General features: G+C 52.6%; 2 protein-coding genes across 3 annotated transcripts in view; one reads left to right on the forward strand and one right to left on the reverse strand.

Moving 5' to 3' along the window:
- Kiaa0513 (KIAA0513 ortholog) overlaps positions 1 to 13,385 on the reverse strand; it is a 49,573-nt gene extending 36,188 nt beyond the window's left edge. For both annotated transcript variants that reach the window (XM_008827903.2, XM_008827902.2), the window contains exon 1: positions 13,282 to 13,385. The gene's annotated coding sequence lies outside the window, so the exon portion shown is untranslated. The remainder of the gene's footprint in view (positions 1 to 13,281) is intronic.
- Positions 13,386 to 25,093: 11,708 nt separating this feature from the next.
- Positions 25,094 to 25,685, forward strand: part of Zdhhc7 (zinc finger DHHC-type containing 7) — a 23,438-nt gene continuing 22,846 nt past the window's right edge. The window contains exon 1 of the mRNA XM_017796861.2: positions 25,094 to 25,383. The gene's annotated coding sequence lies outside the window, so the exon portion shown is untranslated. The remainder of the gene's footprint in view (positions 25,384 to 25,685) is intronic.

A 25,685-nucleotide genomic window follows, 5' to 3' on the forward strand; every position in this document is an offset into this window, starting at 1 on the left:
GACTACAAGTGTGAATTCCTCAGGTGAACTTCAGGAGGGACAAAGGGAGCCTCCGGGAGAGTTCACCTGAGGGAAGATTCCATCTGCCAGACTTTCTCCAAAAGACAGAGAGGAGCCTTGCCTCAGGCGCAGTGGAGGTCTGTCCGCAAAGGGGGTTTGAGACTGACGGAAGTGGCTCCCTAATTGAACTCAGTAGTGATTACATCAAACTACGTGGACTGTAATCCAAAACCACTGTCACTTTTACTGTACGCTAATTAGGAAGAGAAGAGAGCACTGGTGGGTACAGAGGATGCAGCCCAGGCTGAGCAGTTCCCCTTTCTCAGGAGAAAGAGGCCTGACTGGAGTGTGGCTCACGGGGCAGCTGGCCGCACCCCAGCACCTACCCCAGACCCATCAGCTGGCCGCACCCCAGCACCTACCCCAGACCCATCAGCTGGCGCACCCCAGCACCTACCCCAGACCCATCAGCTGGCCGCACCCCAGCACCTACCCCAGACCCATCAGCTGCACCTTGTCACCACCTGCCCAGCATGGGACCTGGACTTGGTACTCCCGGCCAGCTTTCTCCCAGGCCTCCGCTGTTCCCTTAGTAGAGCTACAGTCTTCCCCCACAGGAAGAGTCCTTAGGCTCTTCATCAACCAGCTCCAAAGGGCATCAATGTCCCCCCACCTACAGTCTTGGTTGCTCCTGAAGACAGTAAGCTTAGCGGGGCTCTGTGTCCTAGTTCACTTCTCTAGTGCTGTGATAAAACACTGACCAAAGCCAATGTGAGGAGGAAAGGGTTTACTTGGCTTACATGTCCAACACAGTTCATCCCTGAGGGAAGTCAGGGCAGGAACCTGGAGGCAGGAGCTGAAGCACAGACCATAGAGGAACGCTGTTTACTGCCTCACTCCTCTGCCCCGCGTCCAGCCTGCTTTCTTATACAACCCAGGACCACCCCTAGGGGTGGCACCACCCACAGTGGGCTGGGCTCTCCCACATCACTCAACAGTCAAGCAAATGCCTCACAGACATGCCCACAGGCCAGTCCTGCTAGATGAAATCCCTCAGTTAAGGTTCCCTCTTTCCAGGTGTGTCACGTTGACAGCTGATGCCAACTACGACAGTCTGGAAGGTGGAGAAGGGGTGGAAACAAGGAGGGTCAATTCCAAGTTCACTAGCTAGAGGTGAGATTAGGAGGAGAAGGGGCAGCTGGGGCTTACCACAGTTAAGTCCTCATCCTCTGCCAGCTGGGAGGAAGGTGTCTGCACACACAGAGAGCACGCTGGGTCAGGCAAGCTTTTTGTTCAAACAGAACAGGGCTGGAGATGGCTTTGTGGTTAAGAGCACTGGTTGTTCTTGCAGAGGACCCAGGTTCAAATCCCAGCACCCACATGGCAGCTAACATCCGTCCATAACTCCAGTTCCAGGGGATCCGATGCTCTACTCTGCCTTCTGAGGACATTGTATGACTCAGGTGCACTTACACACATGCAGGCATAACACTCATACACATAAAATAAAAACAACTGAATCAAAAAATAAACAGAACAGGAAACTGCAGAGGGTTCGCAAAAGGTGCCACCACATAGCAAAAAGACACCCAGTGAGAGGAGAGGATGAGGGGCACAGCTCACAGGGATACAAGGACAACTCCCCCAGGCCTCACAAGGAAAGCATCTCCCTCTCCTGGCAGGGTAGGCACGGTGGCCAGGACCACACCTAGCTTCACTCTGAGATGCCCTGCACTGCAGCCTTCCTCTCCTGGAGTGTTGGTGGCTTGGTTATTGGTAGTTGAGGCCAGGGAAGAAAGTCTACAGTAGAGGCACCAGGGGCAGGGGGTGCAGGCTGTGTGAGGAGTCTCCATGTCACAGAAGCCAGATGAGTCCCAGCACCGCAGACTGCTGAAAGGACGGGCAGAGGAACTGGCCTTGGGTGAGAGCTGCTCTCTGGGGATGGAGAGGGAACACTCCCAGAGCTTCTGGGACAGCAGGAGGCTCACACCTCACCAGGAGCAGCACCAGGGAGCAGGCTCGATCCAGGGGCCCCAGGAGGAGCCTGATTTCCAGTCCCCTCCCAGAATGTCATGACCCACCCAAGTTGACACGGAAGGTCACCTCGAGTTCCTGCACTGTGCTAGTCACACACCCCTATCCTTCTCTCTCTACAAACCATCAACACTGACTTTCCAAGGGTCAGGGTCAGAGACTGAGAAGCAATAACAAAAGACTTGCTTCTGCCTCACCCACTGAGGCTCGAAAACTTGTGCCTGTCTGCCACGCTTCACCTCTACAAACACTTCCGCTGGAACAGGGCAGAGCAGCCCAAAGGAAAGAGCAAGAGTGGCCTGACTGATGAGTCACCAGTGCTGCACCCTCATCTTTGTGGGGAGGCACCTGTGGGGCAGGATCCAGGCAGAGTAGTAGGCGGGGCTCAGGAAGGCTCAGGAGTAGAGGCTTGGGCCTGGCGAGGCACACCTGGTCTTCCCTGTGGGCCTCCGTCTACAGAGGCTTTCTCTGGGGTGACTTGGCCCAGTTCCCCCTTGTCTCATTTACTGCAGAATGTGGGATGTGGACAGCTTCCTAGAATCTCATTCCAGACCCTTCTGCCAGCTTCAGTGCCAGACGGCAAACATGCTTTGTGGGTCAGAATCCCCGAGAAACAGCATAGGGGAGATGGCTCTCCGTGTACCTGCTCAGACTGGCCTGCTCAGTCCTCCCTGTGACCAGGAGCAGGTCGGGGGAGAGGGAGAGGAGAAAGGACAGAGATTCACAACAAAGACAGGACAGGACACAATGTGAGACAAACGGAGAGACAGACATGCTGAGACAGAGGAAGTTGTACACAGAACCATCAAGATCTCGGAGGGAAAAGGAGCTGGCCACCAAGTGGGTGATCTGAGTTCAAACCCCGGGACTCACACAGTAGAAGGAGAGAACCGACTCTCTCAAGCTGTCCCCTGACCTCCACACGGGTGCTATGACATGTGTGCCCACACACGTACACAAATAAATGTAATTAAAATTGTTAAAGGAGATACAGAGGTGCACACACGTGCACACACACATACACAACGAAAGACCCTTGGAGAGAGGGAGAGAGGGAGAGGGAGAGGGAGAGGGGGAGAGGGAGGGGGAGAGAGAGAGAGAGAGAGAGAGAGAGAGAGAGAGAAACCCTACTGATGGTGGTACTTTTTTTTAGGGAGCAAGACAAGGTCTGGTTATGTGTCTTGGGCTCAAAGGCTCAGGTGACCCCCTGCCTCCTTAGTAGCAGGGAGCGTGGTTCTGCACTAACACTCCTAATGTCCCTTATAAATAGTTCAAAGATCTGTATGGCACTCACTATAGAAGGTGTGTACAGTCACATAACTAAACATTTTCTCTCTATAAAACTGTGTTTGAAGGGCGGATTTTCCAGGCGTCTTGAAGGAGAGCCCGCTGCTACCTCTCCAGGGTTTGTGAGACAGGCTACTCCTGTCTGTGCTGCAGGAACAAGTCACACCACAAAGTCAAAGCCAGCTGTGCCCACTGATGCTTGCACTGCTGGGGGAGGGGGGCGAGGAAGCTGATCTGTCTGTTCTTTTCCAGGAGTGGCAGGCATAAAGTCCAGATAGAGCTGGCAGAGCCTGACCCCATGGCCTTGCCGTGTTGGCATTTGGACACTGCTGCAGTGGGAGCGGGCTTCGTGTTCCTCGGCAGTTCCATCCTGTTACAGGCTTGGCCTGCAGCCTGGCAACAGGGGAGGGGCCTGATGGGTGCTCCTGAGGGCATCAGGACTCTTGAAAGGGATGCTGGGACCCTGCTCATCCTCTCCTGCTCAGCTGGGAGATGGGCCCCTCACTCTACATGCATCCTGCTGTGATGCATGTAAAGGTTGAACTGACGAGGTGGCCCAGCCTTGGACTCAAACCTCCTACACTGAGCTGAACAATCCTTTCTCTTCCCAGTGGCCTCTGGTACTCTGCTGTGGTAACACAGGCTGAGGAACAGAGAAGGGCCCTCCAAACAGGCCCCTTGTCCACGGAACACCAGGGAGGAAGGGTACAAGCACTGACTCCCACCCTGCACAGCCCCAGCACCAGTTTCCTAGTCCCTGCTTGCCAGAGATGGGAACACAAGGGGCCCTCATATCTTTCACTCATGAATGCGAAGTTTTCATAGGAGTTACCCAGGGCTGAAAGAAAATAAATGATTTAAATAGTGATGAGGTATCAGGATGACTGCAAAGGAGTCAGTCAAAACAGTGGCACATCAGCTAGCCCTGGACTGATCCACCCACATCAGCGGCACATTGATGAATCCCAAGCTGAGTTTACTCAATCAGAATCTCAAGAGGTTAGGCTTGGCTGAGCCTCCAGGCACCCACAAAATGGATGGAGCTTGGCAGACTGGTGAGAAGGGGACAGGGAAAAGGGACAGACCATGGGGACAATTTTCAGATGGGGACACAGAGCTCCAGGGCAGTGAGGTGACAGAAATCAGGTCCACAATGTTCCATGATGTCTGTATCTAAATGTACCTAGGATGCCCAGGTAGTCTAGCTCAGTGGATGCAACACTGTTTGACCCCCCTCTAGCGTTACCCCTGGTGCAGGGCTGCTCCTGCTCTGGACTGGTGTCTCATCTCCACTCTGTGAGGTGAGGTCAGGGATTTCACAGCTGCTGCCTCCCTGCCCCTCCCCTTCCTCCCACAGAGGCAGCACAGATGGAGAGCACAAGATGGCACTCTGCGGAGTTCAGGTCATTCCTTTGACAACCACTGATTAGGCCTGCTTGCCCAGGCATGGAAGACAAGCAAGATACGGCCTTCATTTCCCAAGTGCAGGCCAGAGGGAGACACAGGATCACAGCACCCTGACAAGTGCAGCAACTCTGGGTGCAGATGCTAAGGGCCATACAGAAGTGGGGAGGTCTGCCTGGGGAGGTCCTAAAAGACTACATTCCTGGGGCTGAGGAGAGGGCTCAGTGGGTAAAGTGCTTGCGGCACAAGCATGAGAATCCAAGTTCAAATCCACAGAACCCACGTAAAGCCATGCGCAACACTGCACATCTATTATCCTAGTGCTCCTGTGACAAGACCAGAGGTAGAGACGGGAGAGTCCCTAGGAGCCATGGGCCAACCAGTGCTGACCAGCAAGAGACCCTGTGTCAAACAAGGAGGAAGACAAGGACCACACCTGAGGGTATCCTGTGACCTCCACATGTGCCATTGACACCACAGTCATATACACGCTCACACACACACAGACGTATTCCTGGGTCAAATCTGGTAAGACCCTGAGTGTGCCAGACATGGGAGATACTGAAACCATCAAGGCAGAGGGCACGAAGCAGCAGGTGGAGGCGGACTGATGCCCCAAGCACGACTAACGCAGACGTACTCAGACCTAGTCAGAGTTCAGGAAGGAGAAACACTGTCTTGAAGTTTGCATTTGGCAACATTTCCCCAAACCTTACAGTTAAAATATACGTAACAGACCACTTTTTAGCCATAACAACATCAGCTCAGAATTCTCTTGGTGGGGAGTCGACAAGAATCGACTCCCTGATTCTGCACTCTCCTGCTTTGGAGTACAAACATGTCTTTCAGAAACCTGGGGTAGCAGAGTGGGCAGGTGCTGCTGTCAGGTAAGTGAGGAGGAGGGGTACTGCCATCACTGTACTCAGGGCATCCAAACAGGGCTGCTCTGCATGGCGTGAATGGACGCAGGCCCCTCTGTTGCCTGAGGCAGAATCTCTGTTTCCCAGTGGTGGTCCACTCTTCCCAGCTCAAGTGTTCAGATGGAAGTGGCTCTCTTTGGTCTGTCCCCTGAGGAAAAGCATTAGGTCAGGAGACTCCAACCTGTGACAGAAGGAAGTGAAAGGTGGGGTCCACATGGGGCTGCCACATACCCAGATCAGAACCTTCCAGATGTCACCCAAGGTGATGTCGAGAGACCCCAAATGCTGCAGCCCTGCTGACCACAGCAGAGCAGGGTATTTCTCAAGAGGCTGAAGCAGGAGAATGGCGAGGTCCAGGCCAGTGTGGACTACAAAATGAGACCCCGTCTCAAACAAACTACACTGTGTGGAAATGATACTGCTTGGATTATTTTGGCTACATAAAAGCCATTAAAATTCATTTGTACTATTTACTTGCTTAATGTGCCTTCTAGAAAAATTTTCTCACATGACTCACCTTGGATTTCTGCTGGGTAAGAGTCCCTGGCTAGGTAGGGCTCCTTTCCAGTCTGAGAAAGCACAGACGGACAGTCTCTGACCTGGAGGCTGAGGAAGCTTCAATGCCCATGTATTGCTATGGTCAAGAACCTGACCCAGAAAGCCAGCAGTGAGGCTTCTGGGTGGGCAATGGGAAGCAGCTGGGGCTGGGAAGGCTCCAGGCCAGTCTTGAAGGCCAGGTTAAGTATCTGGGACTGCATCCCAGGAGCAATGGGATAGGCTGACTCCCACTGTAGTCATGGAGCTGACTGTACGCTAGCAGAAAAAAAGAAAGGCCACCAAGCAGAGGCACCGACCCCGACCTGCAGCCCGCTGTCCCCTTGGCGAGCTCACTGGAGAGACAGGACACAGATGAAGCTTGCCTTCTAGGCAAGTACCCAACTACTGGGTGACATCATCTCCCTCGAAGGGTGCTGACTCTCCTGACCAGGTGGCACACAGTTCTCTCCTTGCAGAGGCAGAAGGAGGCACCTCTGCTGTCCACATTGTACCCCAGCCTTGAGCTTGTGATCCTACCTCAGCCTCCTGAGTGCTGGAAAGTGCTAGGCTTACAGGCATGTGCCATGAGGCCCCACTGTCAGTATGATCCTGACCCCAGAGTAGAAGAAGCAGGATCAGGCTAGACTAGTTTTGTAGCTGGCTTTCCATTTCCTTTGGACCACCCCAAATTTAAAAAACTAGTGGGAAGAACATCTTAGATTTGCTGTTTAGGTCTCATTTAATTCTTTTCTCTACTCTTAATATTTAGTTAGCTGGGGTGGGGTTCCCACTCTCCCGGAGCCCTCATCCCTTTCTCTGGAGCCCTGCTCTGCACCCTGGCTCTAGGCTCACCTCCTCAGTTCCAGCATGTCAGCTAAACAGCAGCCACTCGGGCGTGTCTGCTCTGGTATTTTCCATCTGCTGTTGATTCTGCTCTTTCCAGAGTCCCATTTCCCCCCAGCTCAGTGGCCACTTTGCAGCCATGAGTCATCTTCTCTGAGTCATGCCTGGCTAGAATGCAAAGGCCAGGGAAATGTCTCAGAGCACACCTGGCCGGAAAGAAGCCCCTGACGGAGGGTCTGGTCTGCAGTGGTATGCTGCCCTGAGTGGGAGCAGTAACTAAGGGAAAAACAATTTCCTTCCTTATACTTGTCATCACTCTTGGCTTTGCAAGAAATTTCTCTATACTGTGATGGTCTTGACCACCCACTTCCAGCTTTAGAGGCAGGAGAAGGCTCCTGTAAGGACCCTGGCCAACCAAGGACCACAGTGGGCTTTGCTCTGGGAAATCCTCCCTGTATGGTACCTCGGGTGCCTGTATACACACTGCCTCCATGTCCCTTTCTAAAGCTGGTGTTCTCACAGGAACTGTATGTCTGTGACACAAGGCCAGAGAAGAGGGCTCCCAGAGCACAGGGGGTCACAAGATGACAACAGGGACCACAGACAGGATCCTGGGACAGAAAGAAGACATTCATGGAAAACCTGTGTAATTCAAATAAGGTCTAATCCAGGCATGGAGCTACATGCCTGTGATCCAAGCACTGGGGGCTGATGCAGGAAGATTATGGGTTTAAGGTCAACCAGGGATACATGGATGTTGTTCCCATCCCTAAACTCAAGTACAGTCCATGGGAATATTAATGGCACTTTCACTTGTGCAACCACCCACAGTAGACAGCATGGGGGCCAGGAGGCAGAGGGACCAGGAGGCGGAGGGACCAGGAAGTACTTTCTCAGGACAAGATAACAGCTGAACATTGTATGATAAGTGTGAGCAGAGAACTGTCTATGCTCTAATGGTGCTGAGCTAGAACTGACTCTCATCCCAGAGAGTCACATACTGTGTGTGCCACATCCAGAACAGGCAAAGCCATGGCAAGGACAGAATGGTGGTTTCCAGCTACGGAGGGACAGGGAGTGACTGCTATCACAGGTGGGTTGCTTTTTTGGGGTGATAGAAATGTTCTAAAATTAGACTGTGACGATGGTCGTACCACTCAGTAGAGTTACTAAATTTAATTGAGTCGTGAAATGGGTAGATTCTGTAATGTGTAATGTGACTTCAATAGGCTGCTAAAAGAAGAAACAAAGAAAAGAACGAAGAGGGGCTGTTCAAAGTCTCCGCAGACAGAGGGTGAGGGGAGGCTGAGACGTGTGAGGCATGAGCCTTGGGGTCTGAGGCCAGCGCTTTAGACAGGAGCAATCAGGCGACAGCCTGGTAGCCAGGCCTGGAGCGGCCAGGGCTTGCCAGCCATCTGCAGCCTTCCACCCACAGCACTTATACATCCCAAAGTGCTAGGAAGGGCTGAGGCTGGGGCAGGAGAACCAGTCAGGTGGGTGAAGACTCCCCTGGCCTAGCCCCAAGGCGGCTGTGATAAGAGCTCTCGGAGGGGAGAAGGCCCATAAGGCTTTGAGACTAACCACCAGGGCCGGCAGGGCAGCAGAGCTAGCCAGACACAGAGAGCAGAGGGCCCAGTGCTGTCCCCAGCACCTGTGAGAGGTGTATCAACAGGGGGTCTCCCGGGTGACTTGGGCTCAGCCCAGGGCAGGTACAGAACCAGGGAACCCAGATCTGCAAAGTTCTCAGCCCCTCTATGCCTCGGTTTCTCAACTATGAATTGAGTCATTACAAGCTGCTCCCTTAGACTGCTTTTGTGGGGGTCAAGGTGACAACCCTCTAAAACTAGGCACATTGCTAGGCATGCTGGAGTGAACCTTCTAAGGAGCACCAGCTATAACGAAGACCTGGATAACTCCACACCCTTGGAACAGAAGATGAGCTGCCTGTGCCCGCAGGGTCCTCGGTCCTCACCCCATCAGCATAACCAAGACACTGAGGTTAAGGAAAAACACACCGAGAACCACTCTGTCTCAAATGCAGCACCAAAGTCGTTCTTCCTAGTACCTTCCTGCCCAACATAGAACTTCTGGTGGTACTGTCGTCAGCTCTGAACACGTGGGCACAGGCCATCCCACAAGGAGCAGGGGAATGGACAATGGGACAAAAGGAGAGGCGGCAGCCTGGGGTGGGAGTGGGACGGGACCCTGGAAAGCACACGGGGCCTCTGAAGAGTCCTGAGCTGCTGGCGACCACGGTTCCTCACGGGGAGGAACGACAGCAGGCGGGTGAAGCGATGTTTCACTGATATTATTTGGTATCCTTTGAATTTGGTATCAGCCACATGGATTACCTAGTCAAAAATTACTAACAGAGGCAGGACGAGGTAGCACATGCCTCTAACCCCAGCACTTGGGAGGCATAGGAAGGCATATCTGTGAGACAGAGGCGAGCCTGGTCATTATGGATGTGGCTGGTTAAGATGGGGCCAGAGTGGAATCGGGTGGACTCAAAATCCAGTGCCCCTATAAGAAAGGACCCAGAGACAGAGGGCTGAGGAGGAGATGACCTAAGGCAGACACACAGGGAGAAGACAGCCATGTGACCACAGAGGCAGAGCCTAGAGTGCTTCGGCTATAAAGGAAGGACACCCAGGCTCACCTGCAAGAGAGACATGAACATCTCCCCCTGTCTGAGTCCTCGAGAAGGAACTAGGCCTGCCCACTTGGACTTCTGGCCTACAGACCTGTGAGAGAATAAATTTATCTTGTTTTAGGACACCCAGTTTGTGGCCAGGAGACTCATGGCCAATCACTTGATTTCCCTTTCCATCGTCTTCTGCCTGAACACTCCTGTCCAGTGATCAACTGCCAGCCTACAGTCTCCAGTAAGAGAAAACCAATTCAATGTTCACCCTGGTAGATCCTTTCCCATCTTCAAAGCTGTAACACAAACACCAATTCTACAGAAAATATGTCTTGAGCACTGACTGTAGGCCAGGCACTGATCTGGGCCTGTTGGTACAGTGGCAAACTAGGAACAGACGATAAAGACTTTCTCAAATAAACAAGGACATTTCTGACACCGATTAAAAAAAATTATACCACCACAACATGATGGAGGGAGTAGACTGAGGACCATAGGAAATGGAAAGATCATTTTGATTGCTAGGGAAGGTCTCCATTAGCATGTGATATTGGAGTATCGACCTGAATGATGGGGAGGTGGCCATGGGACAATGTGGTTGGAGGAAGAGGCACAGCAGAGCCCCTGTGGCAGAGTGAACTAGGCATGCTCAAGGAGGGACCTTCGTGAGTGATGGGGTAAGTTGCTGAAGCTGGAGAAACAGGAGCAGTCAGTCAGCACCTGTGTCATCACCTGCGTCCACGGGAAGCGGTGTGAACTTCATTCTGGGAGATGATGGTAGAAATGCATCTTGAAAACTGTAGCCTTGAACTGAATGTATGTCCTTTGCTTCTCAGGACCTCACCAACGACAGCCCTGAACACTCTGTGATCGGATTCTCAAGATGCTCCTGGCTTACCAGCTCTAATCCCTTCACCAATGGAACAACTTAGAACGAACACTCTAGATGGCTTCCTATGAGCTTCATTAAATGTGCTGTCCCTGGGTGTGGCATAGATGAAAGCTTTGGGGCCAGACTTTCAGTTCTACCCATGTGTCCACAACTGTCTTGGCTTCCATTCTGCCCTGAACACCAACCTGCAGAGACAGATATCCAGCAACTCCCCTGCAGTCCAGTGGCACTGCCCAGGACTTTATCCCCTAGAGTGGAATAAAAGCTTGCTCTTTCCTAATAGAGAGCAGCTGTGTGTGCCAAAAATAGAAAAAAAAATCCCACACACCCCAGATAATGCCACGTATAAAACATGGGTGAAAACAAGCAGAGCAGCCAGCCGCTCCCTGGGTTTCACAATACTTCTGTTCTGGTTGGAGGACAAGGAAAACCATGGGGCAGGTCTCCCTGGAACTGCCAAGCTGTCTTGCATCATGCCTCAGGACACCTGGCATGTCTGGAAACACTGGGCACTTGAGCAAAGTCGTTCTGGAATAGAACTTCCTTCTAGCTTTCTCAAAGCCTAGAAACAAATCTGAGTGGCCGCAGAGGGTGTGGGGAGATAAGAGTGTGCCAGTGCTGGTCAGCCAGCCAGTCAGTGAGGCAGGAACAGGAGAGAAGGACCCCCGACCTCCACCGCAGGTGTAATCCACCCAGCTCCAGCCCAAGTCCCCTTGAGACCAGCTACTCATCCAGCACTGACTGGGCTTTCTTTACCTTCAACTGTTAAGTGGACCTGAGCAAGTGAGTCTTGGTTTTCTCATGGGCATGGACACTACCTGCCACTCGCAAGATGAATTAGGAGCTCCTGTTGAAAGCACTTTGTAATCTCTGAAACCAAGAGGCCAGTGTGAGAGGAACGCCACTCTGCCATGGCCTGCATTCCTGATGCTGTCACTCAGCTTTCCAGTCCCCCTCCCTTTCTCTCTTTAGACCGGGTCTCACTACATAGCCCAGGTTGGCCTTGAACTCATGACACTCCTGCATCAATCTCTGGAGTACTGCAATGACAGGCCTGTTCCACTATGCCTGTTTTGCACAATTTTTTAAAGAAAAGATTCATTTTTATTTTTTAATTATGTGTATGTGTGTGTCTGTGCATGAGCATGCAAATGCCCACAGAAGAGAGCATCAGATCTCCTGGAGCTAGAGTTACAGGTGGTTGTGAGTCACCCAATGTGGGTGCTGGGAACGGGACTCAGGACCTCTGCGAGAGCAGAAAATTCTCTGAACCCAAGAGCCATCTCTCCAGCCCCTTGATGCTTCTTTTAACCTATTTTCCTTTTGTGAAAGGAAGAGGGGAGGAGAAGGAAGAGAAGGAAGCAGGTATGCACATGACTCAGCAACCTATCATCCTGTCACAACCCTGGCTGTCCTAAAAGAAGCCCCCTCACAGCATCTGGATTATTATAAAGCAACTTACTTTTGAAGAAACAAACATTGTCATAAAGAAAAAAATGGTATGGAGGCTATGAGCACACACACACTTCATGGAAAGCCATAGCAAATTCAGGTTTGTGATGGGTTCATCTCCTTCTCAACAGAACCTCCATACACACCACCTGACACAGACCATCGCAAAGACAACCACTTCAGGAATGGTGGACCCAGCACAGACTGAGCTAGTCGGCCATCACCACTAATCAGCCCTTTGACAAGGCAAAGAAAACCTCAGGTTGTCAACTTTTCCCATGGAGCCCATCTCAACAACTTATCTGGCCTCCTGGTCTTCAAAGGCCTAAACAGCCCTCTTTCTGACCACAGTGGGTAGGGCACTTCCCAAGAGCCCGTGGGAAAATGGAATGGGAAGCCAGCTCACTAAGGCAGCCCCAGCCTCTCGGCTCCTCTGCTGGTTGAGGTGCTCAGTGCTCAGTCTCTGGCCTGCTTTGGGAGCGGGTGGGGGGGGGGCAGCTCTAATCAGATGAATCAGAACAGCAGCCTGGAGGGGTCCTGACAAATCGCCTCAACTGACTCACCACTCGGACACCTCCACGTCGGGGTGCGGCGCCCAAGCCAGTGCACCTGTGCCGTACACCGTGCCGCGCACCTGTGCCGTACACCGTGCCGCGCACCTGTGCCGTACACCGTGCCGCGCACCTGTGCCGTACACCGTGCCGTGCACCTGTGCGGGCCAGAGGCGAGCTCCTGCTCATTCTGCAGGTTGCACGGGCGCCCAGCACTTCGCCTCCTTCCAAACCTTGGCATCTTCCCTCATCTGATCCGCCCGGGAAAGCACAACGCCAGGACAGGCGTGGGGGCACCCGGCCAGCCTCGGGGTGCTGCCCCGCCAGCTGTCCGCTGGGTCCTCTGCAGACCTGCGCGCCCCGCGTCAGCAGAGGATGGCCGCGGGGACCCCGGGGACGCCCCCCGCCCGGGGACACCACCCCCGTCCCCCGGTACCTGCCGGCTGGCCCCGCGCCCTCCAGGCCGCCGCTCCCCAGCCCACCCGGCGTGGGGGCACCCGGCCAGCCTCGGGGTGCTGCCCCGCCAGCTGTCCGCTGGGTCCTCTGCAGACCTGCGCGCCCCGCGTCAGCAGAGGATGGCCGCGGGGACCCCGGGGACGCCCCCCGCCCGGGGACACCACCCCCGTCCCCCGGTACCTGCCGGCTGGCCCCGCGCCCTCCAGGCCGCCGCTCCCCAGCCCACCCCCACCAGTCCAGGCCGGCCCCAGGCCCTCTCACCGCGGCGGCCGGAGGGCACTGGGCAGCGCGGGGACACTGTCGAGTCCGCGGCTGCGGGGAAAGAGCCGAGCTCGAGCAGCCGGGTCCTTCTGAGACGCGGCGGAGCGAGCTGTCAGTCAACTGAGATGGCCCCGCCCCTAGAAGCACGTGACGGGAGAGCCGCCGGCTCTGCGGAGGCGTCGCGGAGCGAGCTGTCAGTCAGCCGGCCTCGCCCCGCCCCGCCCCCAGCACACGTGAGGCGCGAGCTGTCGTTCCGCGGGTTCGCTCCGCCTCTCCAGTGTGCGCAGGCGCAGAAGCGCCCCTTGCCCTACCTGAAGGCTGCACCTGCCAGCTGTGGCGCGCCCTGAGCCTGTTCACTCCGGAACGGGTGCTCCCGACGTAGAAGTACCATTGCGCGGCTTTTTCTGTCGCAAATGAGTGGTTATTTGAAGGTTTTGTTGCGCGGAGAGTCAAGGACGTAAAGTAGGTTCGGATGCCGCGCCTGGCAGGGACGTTCGCGTCAGCAGACGTGCCTTTAAAGGCGAGGACGCGAGGCGCCGCCGCGGTCTGAGTCCCACTGATGGTTGTCATGTGTATGAGTGTATGGCCTGCATGTATGTAAGTGCACCCGTGTCATGCAATGCCCACCAGAGGTCAGAAGAGGGCGTGGGAGCCTCTGCAACTGGAGTTATGGATGGTTGTTAGCCATCGTGTGGGTGCTGGGATTGGAACCCAGGTCCTCTGCAAGAGCAGCCAGTGCTCTTCACCGCTGAGCCACCTTCCAGCGGGTCTTAAAGCCAGAGAGATTCCACTCCAACGGCTGTGGAAGTCCAGGGACCTGTGCGTAGAGAGCAGGAAACACGATTCCGGGACACTCCGTTTCTCCCACATCTCTTCAGTTCAAAAACAGATTAACGGCTGGGGGCGTAGCTCGGTGGTAGAGCATTGGCGAGCTGGGCCAGCGCCCTGGATCCCAGGCCCACCTCAACGGAAAAAGGACGTGCCCAAAGCAGATTTTCAGGGGTTTTTCTGGAACCTTGAGAGCTGCGCAGTGGGCTGGAGTTCTGTCACTCATAAAGATGACTTCTGGAGAGGTGACCAGGCACCTGCCCTGTGCCCAATATGGGAAGGAAATTGGTGGAACCGAGGACTTCTTGGGAAAATTCAATAGATCGTGAAGAAAAGGTCGGGACCTGCCGTCCCAGGAGAGTTTGGGACCTTCCAGGAGCACTTGAACAAGTGCACACTCTTGGTGGGAAAGCTAGACCTCGGGGGTGTGCAAGCTTCACACAAGCGGAGGAGGCTGGCCCCAAACACCGACTCCAGCCCTGACCTGACCTGACCTGACCCTCTGTTGGGAAGAATTGAAAAGAAGAGGCGAGAGATTCAGCAGCCCTTGCCTGCCTCCTGACAGGCCCCCGACCTTGGCAGGAAGTTGGACAGAGGCAGATGACATGACATTTCAAAATGAGGAAGAGTTCTGCAAGTCACAGGCCAAAGAACTTGGTATCAGGCCTGGGAAATACTGAGAGTGGATGACTCACAAAAATTATTTGTGACCCTCCAAAGAGGAAGCATTGACATCGATCCACAAAGAGTGTGTCTTGGCGGCTGTGTCCCCTGGGGGCCAGAATGTCCCTGTGTGGGTAAGCAGCCTTGAAGCTGCAGAATGGTCATTCCCGTTTCATCAGAAGCCAAGGCACCAGGAACTTTCTCAGTTGCCATCCCTGAGGACTAATGCAGGGTCAGCATCCTCAGAGACCTTTGCATCATTATAATATCATTTACATGGTGGTGGCGACCCTCCTCTGGGCTTTTCAAGGGTCTCACGAGAATACTCTAAAGGGAGATCTATCTGGCCAAATATGATTTGGAAGAGGAAAAGTGTCACTTTACCCCATGAATATGCCACCTAACTCATAAATATTCATAAAAAATCCTTTACAGGGGCTGGAGAGATGGCTCAGCAGTTAGGAGCACTGCTTGCTCAGAGGACCTGGTGACTAACAACTGTCCATAGTCTAGTTCCAGGGGATCTGATGGCATCTGTGGGCATTGCACACACGTGGAGCATTTACATGCATGTAGGGAAAACACTCATACACAAAAAAATAAATCAGAAAAGAAGTTTTAAATTCTTTGAAATCCATAATGCAAAAGCCACTGGGTTCATAAACGTGAACAAACCCTCCAGTGTCTCCCACCACCCCTCAGATGAAGCCCGCGTTCTTTATCTTCTCACCAGGGCCCTGGGCCTGGCCCCTGCCAAGCCCCACTCCACCCCAGCTGGTCTGGAGCCCATGCCCCTTGCTCACCCCACTCGGGCCTCTCTCAGGACTCCAAACAGCCCAGGCAACTTCTCATAAGGCTGTTGCAGGGAACCCCTTCCTCCAGCATGCCACACCCACACCCTTCACACATAACAGGTGGGAGAAGTCATGTGGCCCCTGAACCAGGTTGGGCTCCCAAGTACACTATCTCAGCACGTGAAGACCTCCCCTTCATAGTTACACCCTGGCTTGTCACTGTGCATACATTTATCTGTGCAGTGAGGCTGGGCTTCCCACAGGCAGGAGCTTGACCTGACTTCACTCTCTCATTTGTGGGGCACCACACATGGGGCTGGACATGGTGTTGGCCCTATCAAATGCTTGTCCAGTGGATGAGTGTGAGTCTTGGAGCAGGCTGGGGTGGAGGAGACCCAGACAGCCTGGGTACTAAGTTAGGGGCTCAAAGGTGGGGTCGTGGGAGGCTTGGCACAGCTCCAGTGTTGGCTTCTTAGGGAGGGTGAGGCATAGCAGGAAAGGCGGACCACACAGGCAGGTGGAGCACACTGTGTGGGCCAGCTCACACTGGGTCATGCTTTCCGTTCCTCAGCTGTCTGAAGGGAGACTACCAGCCCACAGGGACATGAGGATTCAGTGACTGAGGTGCTATGATGGCAGCTAAGAAGAGGCAGATCTGGGTGCAGAGAGAAAATGCGCCAGTTCGGACCTAGTCCTAAGGGACATGACACTGAGTGTCGGCCAGGCAGGAAGCACAGAACATCCAGCAGAGGCTCAGTGCTCAGTCAGTAGGCGTTCCCAGCCCCCAGCAGGCATGGTCCCACTGAACACCCAACCCACCGAGGACCTAACCCACCAATCACCTGTCGCACCAACCATGCAACCCACCAAGCACACCACTCTCAGTGCTCTGCCCACAGGCGAGGTGAGGTCCCCAAAACAAAGGACTTGAGGAACATATTGCCCCACTTTGGGTTTTGACTTCCGGGGCCTTGCTCAATATTGTGGGGTGTGAGTTTCAGTCATCAGGCCTTCCTAATCTGGCTGTTGACAAATTCACCCCCACAAACTCAGTGGAAAACATCAAACCACCCAGGGTGTTTTCCAGAACACACCTCTGCTTCCCCCCAGTACAGACTTTGGGTCTCTGTCTCCCCAGCATTTGCTTTGGAGAGTATAAACCCTAACTATCCACATCTGGATGGGTTCTCAGCAAGAGAACATCTTGCACTCAGTACTTGGGCCACAAGACAGAGTATCACTGTGCACTGTGCCTTTCTATTCAGTGGACACAGCAGACATGGACACGAGGAAACGGGGGGGGGGGCAGATAGATAGTAGATAAGATTGCTTAAAAAAAAAAAAAAACAGGGCTGGAGACATGGCTCAGTGGTTAAGAGCACTGGTTGCTCTTGCAGAAGACCAGGTTTGAATTCCAGCACCACCTGGCAGCTAGCAACTGTCTGTAACGCACAGTTACAGGGGATCCTACACTGCCTTCTGACCTCCACGGGTATTGTACAACACAGATGCACTTACACACAAGCAGGCAATACACCTATATACATAAAATAAAAACAATATTTTATTTTAAAAAAAAGGTTTGGGGGGGCACTGGCTGTTCTCAAAGAGTCATCCAGCTCCCACATGCTGACTAACAACCATGTGTAACACCAGTTCCAGAAGATCTGACACTGTCTTCTGACCTCCGAGACTAGCGCACAACACAGGTACACTTACATACATGCAGGCAAACATTCGTACAGATAAAAAGAGATAATGAGGCTGGAGAGATGATCAGCAGTTAAGAGCACTGGTTGTTTTGCAGAAGACCCAGGTTCCAATCCCAACACCCACATGGCTGCTAACAACTGTCCATAACCCGTTTCAGGGGATCTGATGCCCACTTCTGTCCTCTTTGGATGTTGCATGACACGGGTGCATTTATACGCATGCAGGCACATAAAATAAAAAGAAATAACAAACAGGTTTGGTGCAGCTTAGTGGTAGAGCTCTTCTTTTGGGGGGGTCCTTTTTGAGACAGGGTCTCCCTGTAGCCCCAGCTGGCTTGGAACTCACTATATGGACCAGGCTGGCCTTGAACTCTCAAGAGATCCGTTTGCCTCTGCCTCCTGAGTGCTGGGACTAAAGGCGTGTAACACCATGCCCAGTGGTAGAGCTATTCTTAACATGTGCCCTGGGAAAATCACTATGTATGCTCATGGTTCAACATCTCTAAAAGGGGCCAACTCAGGAGAAGGGTTCCTGCACTCCTGCCAGCACCAACACTGAGACTTGGCCCCTCAGTGAGCTCAAGAGCTCCAAACCAGCCTCAACGCAGGGGGAAACCTTAGAGACCAAGTCTAATACCTTGTTTTAGAGTTTTGTTTTTTCTGCATATAAGTACTCTGGCTGAGAGAGGGGAACTGACTGGCAGAAGACCATGTCTCAGTGCTGTTGGGAAAGAGGCAGACTTGATAAGACTCGGGCTGGGAATACGGCTTGGTTCACAAAGCACTTGTCCTTCCAGCATGAGGCCCTCAGTCCGATCCCCAGAACCCACATAATGAAGGCCAGAGCTGCACACCTATAACCCCTGCAGCGGGAGGCAGGGAACAGGAGGGTCACTGGGGCTCCCTGGCTGGCAAATTGGAGAGATCCAGGTTCCATGAGAGAATCCACCTCAAAAAATAAGGTGGGTGGCTCTTGAGGAGCCGCACTTGAGGTTGTCTGTTCTTCATTGCTGTGACAAAACACTCTGACCAGTACCAACTTGGGGAGGAAAGGGTTTATTTGTCTTACATCTCCCAGGTCGCACGCAGTTCATCTGGGAGCCCAAGGTAGGAACTCAGGGCAGGAATCTGGAGGCCGGGGCTGGAGCACAGGCCATGGAGGAACGCTGCTTACAGGCTTGCTCCCCTGGCCCCTGCTCCGCCTGCTTTCTTATGCAACACAGGCCCACCTGCCCAGGGGTGGCACCACCCACAGTGGGCTGGGCCCTCCCACATCACTCATCAAGAAGATGCCTTTCAGACATGGCCACAGGCCAGTCCAATAGAGGCAATTTCCCGATTGAGGCTCCCTCAACCCAGGTGTGTCAAGTTGACACTAAAGCTATCCAGCACATACACACACCACCACACACAACCACACACACACACACACTCCCACACACACACACACACACACACACACACACACACACACACACCCCACTTGCCCAGGGTTGGCACCACCCACAGTGGCCTGGGCCCTCCCACATCACTCAACAATCAAGAAAATACCTCCCAGACATGGCCACAGGTCAGTCAGGTAGAGACACTTCCCAACTGAGGTTCCCCTTTCCCAGCTGTGTCAAACTGACAACTGAGGCTGGCCAAGACTGTGTGTCTGTGTGTATGGAAGTCAAAGGACAACCTGTGGGAGTGGGTTGTCGCCTTCCACCATGTGGGTCCTGGGGATCAAACTCAGGTCTCCAGGCTTGACAGCAAGCACCCCTTATCTGCTGAGCCATCTCAACTGCCCTCAAATTCCTAATCAGCCTTTCTCCATCTCCCAAGTGCTGAGAAGAGTTCGCCACCACACCTGACTCTCATATATTTGGGGGTGGGGGAGGGAGACAGGGCAGTAGCCCCAGCTGGCCTGGAACTTGCTATGAAAATTGGCCTCAATCTCACAGGGATCTGCCCGCCCCCACCCCGAGTGCTGGGGTTAAAGGCATGTGCCACCGCGCCCAATGGCTCTCAATATTTTAATGAATTTATTTCCCCCTTTGAGACAGGCTCTCCCTATGTAGCCCAGGTTGGCCTTGAAGTGCCTCAGCCTTCCAGTACTGTCATTACAGGGTGATTGTCACCATGCCTTGCTTTAATGGATGATTGATGTTAAAGTTACAGTGAAAAATCTATACTAATAATTAAAAGCACAGGCTACTTAAATCAGCACAGCGTTTGATAAAAGCACAAGTCCGAGATGTCCTAAATCTAATGATGAGGGTAGAGGATGGAGAGGGAGATGGTAAGTCAGTGAGTTCAGATATAAGGAGAAAATCAAGGAGGGCTCACATTCTTGAATGCATAAAACCTCCACTCAGAGCCCATCATGCCCCCTAGGCCCCACCTCATCCTGCCCATAGCCCCATCCAACCCACGAGTGACAGCTGTTTCTCTTGCAGGCTGCCCTCCCACCCAGCCTCATTTGAACTCCTTTTGTCTCACGTCTATTCAATGTGTGCTCAATGCAAACAGCTTAAGCTTCCCTCCCCCAATTTTCTTTGTGAAAACACTCTTGGCCAGGGCTGGAGAGATGGCTCAGCAGTTAAGAGTGCTAGCTGCCCTTCCACAGGACTGTTCAGCTCCCAGCACCCATATCACATCAGGCAGCACACAACTGCCTGTAAATCCAGCTCCAAGGGATCTGATGCCCTCTTCTGGCCTCTAAGAGCACCTCCCCACACGCATAAATAAAAACAAATTTTAAAAACCCTGAAAAACCAGGGCTGGAGACATGGCTCAGCGGTTAAGAACACTGGTTCTTCTTGCAGAGGACTGGGGTTCGTATTCCAGCACCCACATGGCAACTAACAACTGTCCTAACTCCAGTCCCAGGGGATCCGACAGCCTCTTCTGTCCTCCGCCAGCATTGCACGACATGGGTGCACTTTACCTACATGCAGGCAATACACGCATACACGTAAAATAAAAATAATAAATAAAATTTTAAAAACCCCCAAACATCACCATGTAATGTCCCAGCTACGGTGGGGGGGTCAGGGGAGGGGTGAGGAAGAGAGGCATGCAGGAGGGAGGGTTGAGAAGCTTATAACAGCCCCGACAACATGAGACCAATCAGCAGATCAACCAGGTATGGTGGCACACTCCTGTAACCCAGCCCTTAAGGGGATCTGTTCAGGGTCATCTATGGCTCTACAGTAAGTTGGAGGCCAGCCTGGGCTACAGGTGACCCTGTCTCAAACAACCAAAACAAAACAGAGCTTAGCTCAGGTACCGGGAACATTTTCTGACAGACTGGATGCCACAGGAGCTTGTCCCAGGGCCTGCTCCTCTTTCTGGCGGGCAGCTCTAGGAGGGCACCATGGTTTTTAGTCCAGAGAGCCCCAGCTCTCGAGTGGGGCCCCAGAACAAAGAAGAGGATCCCATCACTTTTATTTTTTTTCAATTTTATGTGTATGAGTGTGTTGCCTGCCTGTGTGTAAGTGCTCCCTCCCATGTTGTGAGGCTCGGAAGAGGGCGTCAGATTCAACAGACAGTCGTTAGTCACCATGTGGGTGCTGGGAATCAAACTTGAGTCCTCTGCAAGAGCAGCCAGTGCTCTTAACTGAGGAGCATCTCTCCAGCCCTGACTTTTCATTTTCTTGTGAAAGACTTGGAAATGGTCCAAAAGGGTATTGGGTGGGTATGTAGGAGAGGAAAAAGCCCCTTTCCATTTTCCCTTCTGCATTCCGGGCTGGAGCCCTGGAGCAAAGACAGGTTAACAAGAGAAAAACAGGCCAGCATTTATCCGCATGCACATTTCCAGACACAAGGGAGAGCCTCGATACAGCGGCTGCCAATTCAGTTTCTCTAACATCCTCAAAAATGAAGAAATCTGCAGAGATGGTATAAAAAGGAAGGCGGTGTTAGGGTTCAAGGGTAGCAGACTGGGCAGATTCATTACACATTACAGAGCCGACTTCCCATGAGATCCCCTGGGCCTTCCCGGATCTCACGTCTCCTGTAATGACTTCCATCTGCTGCTAGGCAGCAAAGTGGGAGGCAGAGCTAGCTTCTCAATGACCTTAGCTCAAAGCAAATTTTAAGTCAGAGGCATATTTTGGGGTGACATGTCAATTTCTTTGGGATGTCTTGAGTAGGCCCTTCCTGGCATACCTTTCTGGATCCCCTAGTTCTTTGAGGCCTTATGTCTTAAAGAGCTCTGTAACTAGAGACTGTAGAGTTGACAGCAGTGTAGTGATTATTATATACAGATAACTCAATTTAAATGTTTTAAATTATGTGGGTGTGTGTCTCTGTGTATGGGACTGTGCATGTGTAACTGCAGTGCCTGTAGAGTCCAGAAGAGGGCACCCAATCCTCTAGGTAGCTGTGAACTGCTCCATGTGGACTGGGAACCAAAGTCCTCTTGAAGAGCAAGTAATACTGCTGAACCACCTTGTCGACCCTCAAGCTATTACATATCTTTTGAGACAGGGTCATATTCTGTAGCTCAGGCTGGCCTCAAATTCACAGGCATCCTCCTGCCTCAGCCTCCCTAGTGCTGGTATTACAGGCACAAGCCACTTTGCCTGGCTACAGATGATTCTTGCGCGGAGAGTTTAGACACACAGATGAAACCACCACGTGGAGGTTTGGCTGGTTGCCCCCCAACCCCCCCACCCCGGGCAGGAGCTCGCTTTGCAGGGGTGGGGGAGTGGGGGGTGTTGTCTTTTTGAGACAGGGTCTCTCTGTAGCCCCAGCTGTCCTGGAACTTACTATGTAGGCCAAGCTGGCCCTGAACTCACAAAGATCTGCCTGCCTGTTTCCTGAGCGGTGGGATTAAAGGCGTGCGCCCCCACTCCCAGCTCTCGCTTTGCATTTATTAAGCATCACCTTGGCATTCTTGATTGCCTATGTTTGTGTCCACTTCTGGATTCATCTCTGGGGGGAACTAGTTACAGCATCACAGACACTCCCTAATTAACTGAGTTAAATTAGGTCTTTGACGTGTGTTCATTCCATTTTTGCACAAAACCCAACTTCACATTTTTTAAAAAAGAGATGCTTCTAACATTGCTTTTTGAAAACATACCTCAATTACAGTGGCAATTCAATCTCCATTTTACATAAACAGAACCTTCATTTATTTTACCATATATAAAAAGAACTGGCTACCTACTGGCAGTTCACCTCTTCTTGGAGTCAAAGTTAGTAGGCAGGTATGGTGGTGCACACCTTTGGTTCCAGTACTCAGGACACAGGCAGGCAGATCTCTGTGAGATCCAGGCCAGCCTGATCTACATAGTGAGTTCCAGGCTAACTGGGGCTACAGGGAGATCCTGTCTCAAAAACCAAAATCAAACAAAAGCCTAGCAGGATGGCCAGCTGATACAAAGCTTTTCCTGAGGAGGCATGAACAAACATGCCCAGACAGGGCACCAAAGAGACAGAAGAAATAATTCTGTCAGCAGCTGCAAGGAGGCACTGCCCAACAGCCAGCAGCAGCCTGCAGAGCTCCCTCCTTTTCCGGGGCCTTCCGAGACTTTGCTACAGAGAATTTCAGGATGAGCCAGACAGAAACAGGGTTAGTGAGTTTATTATTTACACAGAGACATGTAGGAAGGGGACAGCATGCAGTTTCAAGAGAGTGGTCTTCTCTGGAGAGTCGAGCTTAGGTCCCTTCACCGTGGTTTTATATATATAAACCCGAAGCCTTTTAAATAATATACCTCAAAGGATGTGTTTACAAGGTCTGAAGGTTAAGCAAAGCTCTTAAAACTTACATAAAGGGTGGGGAATATGTAGCTCAGTTGATAAGAGAGTGCTTGCCTACCAGGCATGAAGCCTTGGGTTCCACCCCTGAGCACTGCATAAACTTGGGCATGGTATCTCACACTTGTAATTCCAGCCTTTGTGAGGTAGAGGCAGGAGGATCAGAAGCTCAAGGTCATCCTCAGCTGCATAGTGAGTTTGAGGCTAGCCTGAGCTACATGAGATCCTATCTCAGAACAAATGAATGGCTAAATAAATGTTAAGTAAAATAAATGAGCTGAGCCGCACAAAGTGGCAAATGCCTTTAATACCAGCACTCAGGAGGCAGAAGCAGGTAGATCTCTTTGAGATCAAGGTCTGTGTATCGAGTTCCAGGCCAGCTGGGGCTACAGGGAGACCCCGTCTCAAAACAAACAAAAAGCAAAAACAAAAGTTGTATGAGCTAGTTAACTTACTGTGTGCATGTGCATGCAGTATGTGTGAGGTATATGCACGGACATGTGCACTGTGTGCTCAGAGGCCAGAGGTCTTCAAGGGCTCATCAGGGTGCTCTTCTATTGCCACCCTTTTCCTCTGAGGCAGGGTCTCTTGCTGAACCTTGACCTGCCATTACTCAGTTGGGCTGGCAGTCAGCAAGCCCCAGCTAATTTCCTGTCTCCATCCCCTCTGTGGTGGGGGTTACAAGCCTGCACGTGACTGTCTTGTTACATGGATGCTGGCATCCAAACTCTGGTCCTCATGTTTGACCAACAAGTGCTCTTAACCACTTAGCAATGTCTCCAGCCTTCCCCCCTCCCCCCACCACATTTTTAATTTTAAAGAATATCCTTTTGTAGACACAACTGTCAGGCAGTTCTACAAGGTAGGGTGTTCAGACTCAGGGATGACAGAGGAGGGCTGATACAAAAACTCAAGATTGTAAACATCCTGGCCCTAAGTAAGCACAGTTTATTTCCTGTTTGTAGCATCCGTGTTTGAGTAGTCTTTGGGAAAACACATCCCCTCTGCAGGCAATTTTAGCTTTTATGGATTGTGCTGACATTTAAAAAAAGTTTATTTTATGTATCTGAGCGGTCTGCCTGAAAATTACTGCACCTGTGTCATGCAATGCATGCAGAAGGCAGAAGGCATTGGATCCCCGGGAACTGGAGTTAGAGATGACTGTTAGCACCCTGTGGGTTCTGAGAACTGAACCTGGGTCCTTCTCAAGAGCAGCCAGTGGTCTTAAATGCTGAGCATTTCTCCAGCCCCTTCTACTGAAATCGACTCTCAGCAGGAAATGTAAATTAGATCCCAGGGTGAAGGACGTCTCTCCCTGCCCATGCCACTTGATCTTTCCTTTTGAGTCTTGCCTCGATCCCACTCAAGGTCAACTCAATGAATCAATTAGTTTATCGGGCTTACCCTACAAGGGCATAGGTCAAGGGTCATTACAAGGGTATGAGTGACTCAAGCAGCTTCATCTCTGAAAAGCCAATTCCGAGGGGCCCTTCCCTCTAAGAGCAAATGTTTCAATATTGAGAAACACAGTATTGAACAGCGCAGGCCCAACACAGTTGACTAAAAGGATCTAGCATTCCGTACATACAGGTGTACAAAAATGTAAACCTTAAAGATGCGCTTTGGGGGGCGGCGGTATCACTATACAGCCCAGGCTGGTTAGAACTGTGGATCCTCCTGGCCTTCACTCAGCCTCCCTAGTGCTGGGATTATACATGGGCCACCATACCTGCCCTCACTGCCTGCATGTATGCGACTGCATCCGTGTCGTGCAATGCCATGGAGGTCAGAAGAGGGTTTCGGATTTCCCTGGAACTGGAGTTAAGGATGGTTTGTAGCTGTCATATGGGTGCTGGGAACTGAACCCGGGTCCTCTGCAAGAGCAATTAGTGCTTTTAACCACTGAGCCATCTCTCCAGCCCAAAGCTGTCAGTTTTTGGAAAACTGCATTTAATGCACCTCTTACTTCCAAAAGTCTGGCTCGAACACCACGTTCTGGACTCCGGCACGGCTTGCAGACCGTGGGGGGGGGAGGGGGAGCTGGACCTGACGTCACAGCCTCCTACGATGGCGTAACACAGCGAACACGCAGGACTCCGAACACTAACCGGAGCACCACGCGGAATAAATGCTCTCAAGTACGCAGGGGACCCAGGGGAATAAAACACCCGTTTCTACCCCATCTCCGTGGCTCTCCTTCCTGCACCCGGCACAGACACCCGTGAAGGTGGCTCTCAGACGCCGCCGGGCTCGGGCCACGCCGCCGGGTACGCATTCTCGGGCGCATTTGCAGCGCGGGTGACGCGGAGTGGCCCTCGCGGCGATCCGTAGACGCCGGCCTTCCTCTTCTGGTACGTCATGCTGGAAGCTCCCTGTTTAGCAGGTTCCCGAAAAGCGTTGCCTCTTCTCTGGGAACTGCCCGGTTTTTAGACCCTCGGTCTGGCCCGGAAATACCCGGCTTCAAGCCACCCCCCGCAAGAACCGCTACTGGAAGCGGCGGGTGGCGCGGCGGAAGTGCGCGAGCACGGCGCCTTAACCTCGCCGGGTGTACTTCCGGGGTCCCGCCGCCCCGCTGTCCAGCCCCGGGCGCCGGGCTCCGGTGTCTACTCGGCGGCTGCCTCTCGCACACCGGCCCGGCGGAACCCAGCCGAGC

The sequence above is a fragment of the Nannospalax galili genome, unplaced genomic scaffold, assembly GCF_000622305.1.
Source record: "Nannospalax galili isolate Female #2095 unplaced genomic scaffold, S.galili_v1.0 scaffold933, whole genome shotgun sequence".
NCBI lineage: Eukaryota > Metazoa > Chordata > Mammalia > Rodentia > Spalacidae > Nannospalax > Nannospalax galili.